This window comes from Cryptotermes secundus, unplaced genomic scaffold, assembly GCF_002891405.2.
Source record: "Cryptotermes secundus unplaced genomic scaffold, Csec_1.0 scaffold120, whole genome shotgun sequence".
Taxonomy (NCBI): domain Eukaryota; kingdom Metazoa; phylum Arthropoda; class Insecta; order Blattodea; family Kalotermitidae; genus Cryptotermes; species Cryptotermes secundus.
Window position 1 is genome coordinate 882,528 of NW_019742442.1, and position 12,727 is coordinate 895,254.

Below are 12,727 nucleotides of genomic sequence, written 5' to 3' on the forward strand. Positions count from 1 at the left end.
AAAAGAGGGAGCAAGGACAAAGAGGTCGAAAGACTTTAAATATGTTAGGCGGTGCTGGGGGGCGGGGGCGGTCACACAGTTCAAATTAAAGTATGTGGGTAACATTCTGCGTTTCATACCATATGTCATTAGTTATATACCACATCTCTTAATTTAGACTTCTGCCATTACGCGTAAAAAAGTAGCTGCTTGGTTTTCCTGACCTATACTAATTATCATCTTTTTTTTTCCTTGGTACCACAGCCCCAGTGGGCCTAGGCCTATCTCCTTGAACTTCTTTCACTTCGGTTTTTCTAGATCGCTTGGAATGAAGGGGTTCTTCGTGTATCGCATTGAGATTCTCGCTTGTCCAAATGCGAAAATTTTGCGAATTAACGTATACGGAAAGAAGCGCGAAGAGAGTGGCATATTGTCAATGGTTACAGACCCTTGTCCAGGATAATCCGCACATACTGGACTACACTTCGTTTTCGGACGAGGCGCATAATTGGACCCATCTTCTTCGACACGACAATCACAACAGCAGCGTACCTAGATATCTTCCACTGCTTTGTGAATCAACTGGACGATGAGGAATTATCCATCGGTTATTTCCAGCAGGATGAAGCAACAGCACACACCTCGCGCGCAAGCATGGCCGAAATCCAGTCTTTTTTCGGCGACCGCGTCATTTCCAGGGGAATTTGGCCACCGCGCTCGCCCGATCTAACGCCGCCTGATTATTTTTTGTGGGGACATTTGAAAGCGAAAGTTTATGCCAACAAACCGCGAACCATAGAGGCTTTAAAAGAAAACATAAGTGAGGCGATCCAAGAAGTGACACCTGACGTACGGGCTAGGACTTTCCAAAACATGGCGCGCCGAGTCCAATGCTGTCTGGACGCAAATGGTGGCCATTTCCAGCACTTGTTATGATGTCACCAGACTTCACATGAACTGAGGTAAGTCCACTCCAAATTTCGTTGCAATATCTTTATTAGTATCCGAGTTATTAACAAAATGCCGGGTTCCGCCCCGAGTGAAACACCCGTTATCAGAGACTATCCTATGTTCAATGTCTGCTCGTCTGGAAAAAGTGTCCTTATGCTGGATGCAGATAAGGAAGAAGACGACCGAAGCTAGATACGAAAAGGCCGACGCTCGAGGAATAGGCGGGAGCCGGACAGAAGAGGAGACGGAAAGGCCAGAGAGCGGCAGCAGCAGCCGGTATGTTTAGGATCAGAGAGGCCATGGGATCAAGCTCGCCAAAAAAAAACGAGTACAGCAGAATGGAACGACCCTCCTAATTCAATGTGAGGGTATCGGCCATCTTAGAAGAAACTGTCGAAAGGGATAACCTCAAAAACACTTCCAGATTAAAACAAATAGATACAACGAAGGAAGAGGCGACTGTTATTACTGCTTCCAGTTCGTAGCATATTGTCTCCACTAACTACGCTACCCTATCTCCATGATATATCATCTGCGTTTGTCAACTCTGAAACTGGGTGAAGGTTTCTCAAAACTTATGTATGAACCTTAAGTTACGCTAAATATTTACTTTTTAATTCCCTACCGTAGTTGGCTGAGGCACTATGCTACAAGCCGGAAGGTCGCGGATTCAAGCCCCGATGAAGTCATTGGATTTTTTCAATTGACCTAGTCCTTCCAGCCGCACTATGGCCCTGGAGTCGACTCAGCCTCTAGCAGAAATGAGTACCAGGAATATTCTTGGAATATTCTTGGGGGTAAAGGGCGGCCGTCGCGTAAGGCTGACAACCTTGCCGCCATCTGTGAGCCGATTGTCTAGACAATGTGGGAACCTCAACATCTCACATCCCTATGGCACTCCACGGCCTGTTAACAGGGATACCTTTACTTTACTTTTTTTACTTTTACAATTTGTATTAACAACATGGCGGAATCATAAACATTTGAGGTGGAAGCACTCCAGAGCCACGCAATATAAGGACTTGAAATGATGTATAGTAACATGCTCCTTACTTACTTACTTACTTACTTACTCATGGAGCTGAGCCCTTCTGGAGGAGCCGCCAATTCTGCAGTTACTCAAGAATTTCCCAGCATTTATCGAACCCGAAGGTTCACTACCGTGTTCACAAGAGCCCTCCACTGGTCCCTATCCTGAGCCAGATCTATCCAATCCGTACCATCCCATCTTATCTCTCTAAGATCCATTCTAATATTGTCACCCACCTATGCCTTGGCCTTCCCAGTGGTCTCTTTCCTTCTGGCTTTCCCACCAATATTCTATACGAATTCCTCGTCTCCCCCATTAGTGCTACATGACCTGCCCATCTCATCCTCCTTCACTTGATCATTCTAATTCTACTTGGAGAACAGTACAAGATATGAAGCTCCTCATTATGCAGTTTTCTCCAACCTCCTGTCTCTTCATCTCTCTTCGGTCCAAATATTCTCAACACCCTCAGTCTGTGTTCCTCCCTTAATGTCAGAGACCCAAGTTTTACATCCATACAGAATCACAGGCAAAATTATTGTTTTGTATATTCTAATTTTTATGTTTTTGGACAGCAGACGAGAAGACAAAAGGTTCTCGAATGAATGGAATCGAGCATTACCCGAGTTCAATGTCCTCTTAATTTCTTCCTGAATCAGGTTTCGATCTGTTATCTCTGTTCCCAACATACTCCTATGTTCGCAAATCTTTTTCGTTGATTAGTTTTTTCTGTAGTGTGTAAAACAAAAGAAACCGGCTCCATTGAATATATTCAGCTGTTATCCTTATGGCGGTAGGTAATCAGTTAATGGAACTCTGCTTGCAATTTTGTCCTCGAGACAAATCATGAAAGTAGTGTTACGTATCCGGGGTTCCGTGAATAATAACAGGAGGTTCTGGATTAGATATTGGGGTTTATTGGCACTTCTTTTACAATTACAATCAATGACTGTCTAATACTCGCTCCATTCCTTCCTGGACTATGAGTATGTTTCCTTCTGCCGTGACTGACTTGGTTCTGATATACGAGTCACTCACTTCTTCAGCTTCCGTTGTCCGCTGGTTAACACACCACAGCTGAACACTGAATTCTCTTGCGAAAGAATTACCACGCACGAATGCCCTCTCTTTTATCACTCGGGGCGAACCGGAGATAGACCACCACCTCGGACAGTGCGTCTGTTATTCTGTGTTTATCCGTTGCTATGAAATGTGCCTAGCGACCTGCTACCCAGCAACGGAGGTCCTTCCACTACTGACTGCGTCACCTTACTCTTAATTATAAACCTACTGAGCGAAGAGTAGAAAATATAGAAGTTCACCCTTCAAATTTTTCGTTCTACCTTTACTTTGAGTCCATACACGTTTCTTGGCGCAAGATCCTGAATCTGATAGTGAAGCTACAAGAGCGTCTTATATAATCACGATAACCTTGTTGATTTTAGCAGCAACTGATGTCTGGCTCATACCAAAAGAATTTGCAGAGATTGTACTGTGTCAAGTTATACCAACAACAAAAACAGGTTTTTTTGTTTTCGGTGGGCGTCAGTTGAGATGAACATAAAAGTTGCACTACAGCTGTCTTCCTGTGTGGTTCTAAATAACCTTAATTAACTCTTTCAGAAGAAGTGACGCAGAAACTAGTTGCTTGTTACAGCACTTCTTACGAAATAGTGAATTGTGTACCAACAGTGCTAACCTCCCCCTTACTCAATTCTGGTGATGCACAATAGGTTCTGTAAATGAATGGGGCAGCCAGATTTAACGAGTGCCGCAAGTGAAGTATAAAACATTTTCAATGGCTCTTGCTACTAACTGATTTATTAAAGAGCGTGAGGGTTAGGATGCCTTTTATAGAGAAATTCTGTAAATATAACAAGATTTTCTCAAAATGATAGAATACTCCTCTTAAAATACTCACATTTATGCAGAGAGCGCTGCTTACATATTGTCACGTGTATGAGTGACTATAGACGGCGTTTGGATTGGTAATTGGATTCATTGAACCCTTACAGAACGTAAACACGAATAACTACAGCTAATTCACACACTCTACAATCCACTACAGCACACACTAAGCCTCTTGCGTCTGCTATATCTTCACCAGTTTGTCTGATAACGGCTTCTAATACCGTAGCTTCCTCAGCTTTCGTATTCATGCCCTTACTGCTCGGCGACTGTCTCCCAACCAACTAAATTCTAGACTTGTCCTGCTTATAACGCCTCGGCTAGGACCGCATAGAAAACATCGCTTCCAACAATTCGTCTATTGCGACACTCAACTATCGCGCGGACCGTGTAGAGAACGCTTATTCCAAGTTAGTCCATTCGTGTGTGTTAGGAATCTGTTACCTGTCAAAGCGCGTTGTCTACGGAGTCAAGACTTAACAACGGCTCTATATGCTATAATACGTATATACTGTATGAATGTGTACACGTTTGCAGACTTATCTATGTTTGTACGTCAGTACGTGCGTAGTCACATATGTGATAGTCTGTATACTTATGTATTTATTTGTGTTCATTATTACGAGCAGCAGCTTACAGATTTCTTTTACAAATACAAAATTTGTCGGATTACATAGAATGAGCCAAATGTCCTTGTGCACCTAAAGCGGACGATGAGAATATTGAAACAGTCCCTGTATATTAATAAAAATAGATACGTCACACTTACTTAAGTTGCAACTTACTTAGTTACTCACGGAGCTGAGCCCTTCCTGAGTAGCCGCCAATTCTGAGGCTACTCAAGAATTTCCCAGCATTTATCGAACCCGAAGGTTCATTACCGTGTTCACAAGAGCCTTCCACTGGCTCCTATCCTGAGCCAGATCAATCCAATACGTACCATCCCATCCTATCTCTCCAAGATCCATTTTAATACTGTCCACCCACCTACCCCTTGGTCTTCTCTGTAGTCCCTTTCTTTCTGGCTTTCCCATCAATATCCTATATGCATTCCTCGTCTCCCCCATTCGTGCTACATGCCCTTCCCACCTAATCCTCCTTGACTTGATCATTCTAATTATACTTAGAGAAGAGTACAAGTTATGAAGCTCCTCATTATGAAGTTTTCTCAAATCTCCTGTCACTTTATCTCTCTTCGGTCCAAATAGTCTCCTCAACACCCTGTTCTCAAACACCCTCAGTCTGTGTTCCTCCCTTAATGTCAGAGACCCAAGTTTTACATCCATACAGGACCACACTTAAGTTGCAACAGATTTTGGAAGTGGTCAGCACATACCTTTAGGCATGCATCTACACCTCTTAACCTCTTTGTAAAACACGCACCGGTTCAATCTCATGGACGTTCCTGATGCAGTTTGCAATGGCTTCCTTCAGCTCAAGGAGAGCGTGAGCAGTGTCTCTGTAAACTGGGCCTAGCATTGCTTTAAGGGATTTAAGTAGAGGTGTCCATGGTGGCCGGATATCCTTGACAATATTCTGTCCCCTAACACCGCTCAGTAATATCATGGAAACACGAACTGTGTGTGTGCAGGAACACCAATCCTGTTGGACGTAGCCGCGGACATTTTCAATTAAATGTCCAATGAAGGGGCACAGAATCACTGTACAGTGATATTCCGACCTGATGGTGTCATCGAAGAATATGTGGTGGGTTATCCTGTTTCCTGATATGGCGAACAGCACTGAACTCTTCTCATTATGAAATCTTGTACCCTTGATCTCATAGGACTAGTCGGAAATCAAAAGAGATTATTTTACTCTTGACGTTGTGATCACTTATTATAATTAAAGTCATTAAAATGTATCAAATATAGTAATAACTAATAATTACGTGATCAATATTATGAGCAAGGAAAGATGGTCGTATTCTTGCTATTAGAACACAGGCAGCACCATCCGCCCACTTCCTGGAAATTGTCATGTTCAGGGCACTCAGTGTCGCCTTTGGAAATGCGACCTTGACACTTCTTGAGCATAATACGTCAAAGGGAGGTATGCTGAGGACCGACGCTGTGACTTTCATTGATCAGAGCTGTCAAAAACGCCTTTGATATTTAAGGTCTGAAGTCGATAAACACATATAGTTGTTTGGGAGGAGATAATTTGGGAGAAATCCTTGATTTCAAACTAACTCAATGAGGAATGACTGGAGGCTGGATATCTGAGGAGAGCTCTGCTCCAGGAAAGTTCAGTTCTGACATAACAATCTGCTTTTAACATTTGACTAATTCGGAAACGAAACTTTCGCTCCGCAGAAATTCTAAATTAGCTTACTAGTCCCTCTTGCACATTAAATTACTAAGCGATCATTGTGAGACTTTCGACCCAATTTTCAACTTGGAAACTGCAATAAACCGTTTAATATTTTTAAATAAACTCGCCAGTAATTTTTATATCAATGTGATAATAAGTGTAATTGGTCATAAGTGCTCTTTCCTACATCATTCACCAAGTGCTAACCATTGTAGTTATTGTGTGTAAGCGTGTGTGTCAGTGTTCTTCGTGCCTGCCAGAGAAAGGCCTGTTAAGACCCAGGGATAACATATCTGGTCTACCTAATCCTGAGCAGAGTCAGGTATCTCCAACCAGCCCTTACCCAGGAGGCATCACCTCTAATTTTAACCACCATACTCTCTCTTTACTGACGCACAATTCCAGACTTGTTACCTCCCTAACATACCGCCTCGCAGCAGCGAAGATGGAAAGAGCAAGGGTGAAGACAAACATAGGGGTCTTCAGCGTCTAAAGGAGAGGTAGTAGTCAGCGGCCCGAGGAAGGTCTACTGCAGCTGAAGCCCAACACGGCGCCCTCCATTCTCCCAGAAGCCCTTCTCAAAGGAAACGTTATTTTGGCGTTCAATGTGTGACGTCCTTTGTTGAGACCCGTAAAAGAATGTGTGTGAATTGAAGTTGCTGTCAGCAAGAGTTTCATTCTACTAATAGGAAATCATTGTCGGTCACGGTAACCGAGCGGTCTAAGGCATGCACTGTCTTCCCTCGCTCGGAAGCCGAGATCGTGGGTTCGAATCCCACTCAGGGCATGAATGTTTGTGTGCGTTTTTCTGTGTTTGTCTACAGGTAGAGGCCTTGCGACGAGCTGATCACTCGCCCAAGGAGTCCTACCGTAGGTGTAAGATCTAGTAAACCGAAGTGAAACGGAGAGTTTCATGGAGGCAGGCCTAGGCCCAAATGAGGGCTGTAGCGCCAAAGGAAAAAAAAATAGGAAATCATTATTTTCCTCCTCGTTGTAATGTCATAACTGTTGGCAATTACTTGAAATTTGGAACAACATTTAAATTCATATCAGCATTGGACAATGCTAGGTGATTTTAATGTATCTAATTATGATTGGATTAAGGCAGGCCACTTCCGAAATGACACTGGTACAGTAAAATTGAAGGAAATTCATTTCATAACGTCACTTGCTTTCTTGGCCTTCATCAGCACAATATTGCCATAAATGTTGAACTACTCGATCTTGTACAGTGTGTCCACAAAGTCCCTTCGGGATTTTGAAGAATTGTGGCGTGCAAACAGGATTGAGCTAGCCACATGCGGTTTGCGGCAGATCACAGTGAAACTCTGGAAGTTTTTTCTGTTGACCTCAGTAGACCTCGATGTGCGCTCCCTTGGTAGCACGGAGAAGGTCCAGACGACATGCAAGCTTTTTCCATGTTCTGTGGAGCAAGTCCATTGGAATAGCCGAGATTGCATTCCTGATACGGTTCTTCGGTGAAGTCCGTTAACTGGTGTTCGGAACACACTGTTCTTGACACAACGCCACAGCAAAAAATCCATTGGTGTTATGTCTGGGGAACATGGAGATCAAGGCAATGGACCGTCTCTGCCGATCCATTTTCTTGCAAATGTCCTGTCTAGGAACGCGCGTACCTGCAGACCCGAATAAGGTTAAGCACCATCTTATTGCAAAATGATGTGCGGCCGTAAGTGCTCAATTTGTGGCACTGCACACAGTGTTCATGTCGATAGCCTGCTCTTGAAAAAAGGGTTCAATAACCTGGTCATGAATTACACCACACCACACTCCACGTTCATTTTCGGACTATCGCGTATGTGCTCCCTAACAACTTGTAGGTTTTCAGTGCCCCATATGCGCACATAACGCCTGTGAACTTTACCTGAGACATGAAATGTTGCCTCGTATGTGAACATGCCTTTTTCAAGAAGTCCACATCAAGGTCAATGCAGTTGAGCATTTATTCTGCGAAATGTTGACGTACCATGCCATCAGCAGGTTTAAACTGTTGCACTACCTGAACCTTGTATGCATACAACCTCACCCTCTTATGTAGCACTTTGTATATCGTTGAACGTGGGAGTGACAATTCACGCGAAGCTCGACGTGTGGATTTTGTAGGGCTTCATACAAACAATTCACTGATTCTTTCCACACATTCATCGCTTACACCCGATCTGCCACTTCTCTTGCGATCATGGACGCTCCCAGTTACTAGCACGCGTTGTTGCCAGTCTCTTATTGCTTTGTCACTCGGAAATTGCTTAAAAAACCCTGTTCGGTAATTTCGTTGAGTCTGGGTGACTGTTTTTTTCTCAAAAAGCCATCTTACACAATGCGCGCGTTCCAGCATAGTCGCCATTTCACAAACAACTGACAGAGAAACGTAAAGATGGATGCTTATGCCATCTATTGGCGGCAAAAGAAACCTTCCAGAGTTTCACTATGATCTGCCGCAAACCACATTGGCTAGCTCAATTTGTTTGCGGGCCACAATTTTTCAAAACCCCGAAGGGACTTTGTTGACACACTGCATTTGCTAATATCAGTGACTTAAGCGTTTGGCTCTCCAGTTTTTCGTGGTTGATGCTAATTAGTATGACCCACAGTATGGCCCATAGCCTTGAATCAAATTTAAACTGCCCATGTATCTGCCGGATCCTTCAGAGCGACTATGTCCAAGGTTACCATGTATTTCTTTAAATGTGTTACATAAGACTGACTGGTCTTGTGTGCTAAATGTAAATTATATCAACTCTGCGGTTTATAATCTCACAGCCATCGTGTTTGTAGTTATAAATTCAGTCACTTCTTGTGTAACATCCAAAAATTCTACTTTTCACATTGGGTCTCTAATCTAAAGTTTTTATATTGAGAAGGAGACACAAGGACACAAGGACACAAGGACACAATGACACAGGGACACAACGACACAAGAATTCAGACTCTGATTAATTTTGCATTGCTTTTAGCCTACTTTCCTCATTTAGAAAAATAAAATTAGGCTTATCAGATCACCTTGTTCTCTTTGTGTCAGTGTTTATCTCCCCTAATAACTTTTGAAGAACTTCTCGAGACGAGCAAACCCAAGGGAAGAAAGCTTTGAGACCCAACCCACAAAGAACAAAGGATAAACATCGTCGAAACCGGAAGAAGAACCGTCGAGACCAGCATGGCGTCACAGTGTCATTTGAGATGTCGATCATGAAAGCCAGAGGCATGCAACCTCGAGGAAGAAGGAATAAAGGTTCGCCTCTAGGCTACTCGGAACGAGCAGCCTTATGGATGGAGAATTTTGACATAACGCCTGAAGGTCGGAAAAGTAGGGGCAGAAGAGATCGAAGTTGCTAGCAAACAGGTCGGTAAACATGTTCCCACGGCAACGAATACACATGTAGCATTAGAATGGAAATCGGGCGGTTAGTTTTTACAGTAACTTCTTGTTTCTTATTATTTCAAATAGGATTAAACAGCTATTAAATCTGGGAAGTTTCGTTCTTAAAATTTATTATAATATGATTGCGTGATTGTAGAATAGATTTGGATTGGTAATCAGATTATGGACTCTTAGAACGTCATATTACCTAGTTCCAAAAGTATCTATGAATCAGATTTATTTTTTTCGCGTTTTAAGGAAATCTTTCTCGCCTTTTCCTTGTTTTCAAGGAGTCACAAGGCTACACTTCAGGACTTCTATTGTTCAATATTTGTATTATTGATTCAACTTCACCGTCATCTGTGAGCCGATTGTCTAGAAAAGATGGGAGCCTCGACGTCTCACATCCATATGGGGCTCTCTGGCCTGTTACAGGGATAGGTTTACCTTTACCCAATACTCTATTCCAGGTGACAACTTTCTGCTCTATTTCTTGTTAACATAACAAAATTGGCTAAGGAAATTGGGACTTTCCATCTTTAATATCAGAAATGTCTGAAGACCTCCGCCTCCTCCAAGGTGTGTCAGAGCTACAAACTGCATCTATAGATCTCTGGATGTTTTCAATAAACACATTGTCTCCCTTGGGAGTATTTCTTCACTGTATTAATCGTACTTATTTCACAGTCTTTGTTACTCTATTAACGAGTTACCTGTATTGTCTCCATTTCAACTCTTTTTTTGAATCTATATACATCCAGCGCTCGTCTTCCTTAGGCTACTCGCTGTTGACAAGTACCTAAATGAAAGAATTGAAACGAATTATTAATATACTTACACTTTAGAGAATTTGCACCAACATAACTGAGAATATTATGAAATTCTCTTAAAATTACCTGAGGAAGAGAGGAAGTTACGAAGCGAAACAGAACGAAATCCTGAAAATTATAATTTAAATTGTCTTCACAGTTGATCAACCAGTGGGTTTTCATAGATGTAACACTTGACAAGGCCTGAGGTTATATCTTCGGAGGTTCCCAAGAAACATGTCATTCACTCTTCATGTTCTTATAAGACAAAATGATTTTATTAAGGATTTGGCAGATTATATCGGCTGTAAATTTTATTTTCATAAACATGTTGATCTTCATCTTCCAAATGCATTGAAATTGTTAGATCTGATTCACAACATCACATTGTCTTTCGACTATAAACACCATTATTTTGCTTTGGATATGCCTCAGTCTTAGTATCATCCCATTGCACGTAACTCTTTTTTCTTCTTATTCTGGAACAGAGGTTATTCGTGCTTTGGCTCTGAACACTGTAATTTCTCTATGGTCGTCTGATGCTAATTTAGACTGAAAATTAACGGGGTTCTTAAAAACTTCCCTTAAAAATTGTATAACTGTAATTAATTCAGTTTTCTTATTACAGTGGAACCTCGCTTAACGAACACCTCTCATAACGAGTAATTCGATTAACGAGCAAAACAAATTGTAAAAACATGACTCGCTTAACGAGCGACATTTCGCATAACGAGTGACGAGAGGGGAAGTCCCGGATTGTGCGCTTGCTACATCAGTCTGTGTTTAGCACTCGTTCCGATAGCGTCTTAGTGTCGCTTGTGATCACACATTTTCCCAAACTTGTGTTTGGGATTATTTGTGATTGTTTTTGTGCAAAGTTTAAAACCCTTGCAAAAATGTCTCCCAAAAAAAGCCGCAAAAAGACAGCCATAAGAGAATAAAAATAACCTCAGAAATGAAACGTAAAATCATTCAAAAGCGAGAACGAGGTGTGAGCGTGGCTGATCTAACACGCACATACACGCGGTCTACATCAAAGATTTGCACTATCCTCAAGCAGGAGGAGGAGGAGGAGGAGGTAACAGCAAAGCAACAATCTTCTGGAGCAATAAGAGAAATGCTGAAAGCATGGGAAACTGTTGCATCGTACGTTGAGAAGCATCACCCTAATAAGGCAATGGCTATGCGCGCTACAAATTTATTTAATGATAATGCTTTGTCCCATTTTCACCAAATTTTGAAGCGTCGGCAAAAACAAATGTCTCTAGACAGCTTTCTAGTAAAAAAGAATTAGATATGTATCAAAAATAATAAACTAATTATTATTTTTTTTTCTGCGAATGGAATTCGCATTCCAGGTTGGTTCATTCTGCATAGAAGAAAAGATGAAGATGATTCACGCTCCTTAACAATGTATATATAATTTCCTTTGAATAAACCTTATACATAAAAGTTTTTGAGTATTTTTTTTCGGCATGGAACGCATTATCGTATTTTACATTAATTTATATGGGAAAAATTGTTTCGCTTAACGAGTGTTTCGCATTACGAGTAAGATTCTGGAACGAATTATGTTCGTTAAGCGAGGTTCCACTTTGTATTAAATTATTGTTGTTTTTTTCTTTGTGCACGTGCTGACCTTGTAATTGTCTCTGTCTATTCTGCTCAGCATATAAAAAGTATTTGAAAAGTATTATTATCATTATGCTTACGCTTATGCTTAGAGTATTTAAATTTGTACATCTTACGTAAGAGGAGGTAGCACTTTGGTGTTTTTTCCTAATTCAAGTTTACCTTGGTTCTAAATTATGTTTTTTTTTAATTCAGTGTATGAAAAACATTTATGCGTTAAACTTGAGATCTTCGAGTAAGAGTTGACCTCCTACAAAATGTGCTTCAGCTCTTATTGTTGTTTGTAGGGATGCTGACATATATGAAACCAAAACTGTTTTTCTTTAACAAGTTTCATAATCATAGACCTTTACTTACTTACTTACTCATGGAACTGAGCCCTTCTGGAGGAGCTGCCAATTCTGCAGCTACTCAAGAATTTCCCAGCATTTTATGGAACCCGAAGGTTCATTACCGTGTTCACAAGAGCCATCCACTGGTCCCTATCCTGAGCCAGATCTATCCAATCCATCCCATCCCATCCTATCTCTCTAAGACCCATTTTAATATTGTCTACCCACCTACCCTTAGGTTTCCCCAGTAGTCTCTTTCCTTCTGGCTTTCCCACCAATATCCTATACGCATTCCTCGTCTCCCCATTCGTGCTACATGCCCTTCTCACCTCATCCTCCTTGACTTGATTATTCTAATTATACTTGGAGAAGAGAACAAGGTATGAAGCTCCTC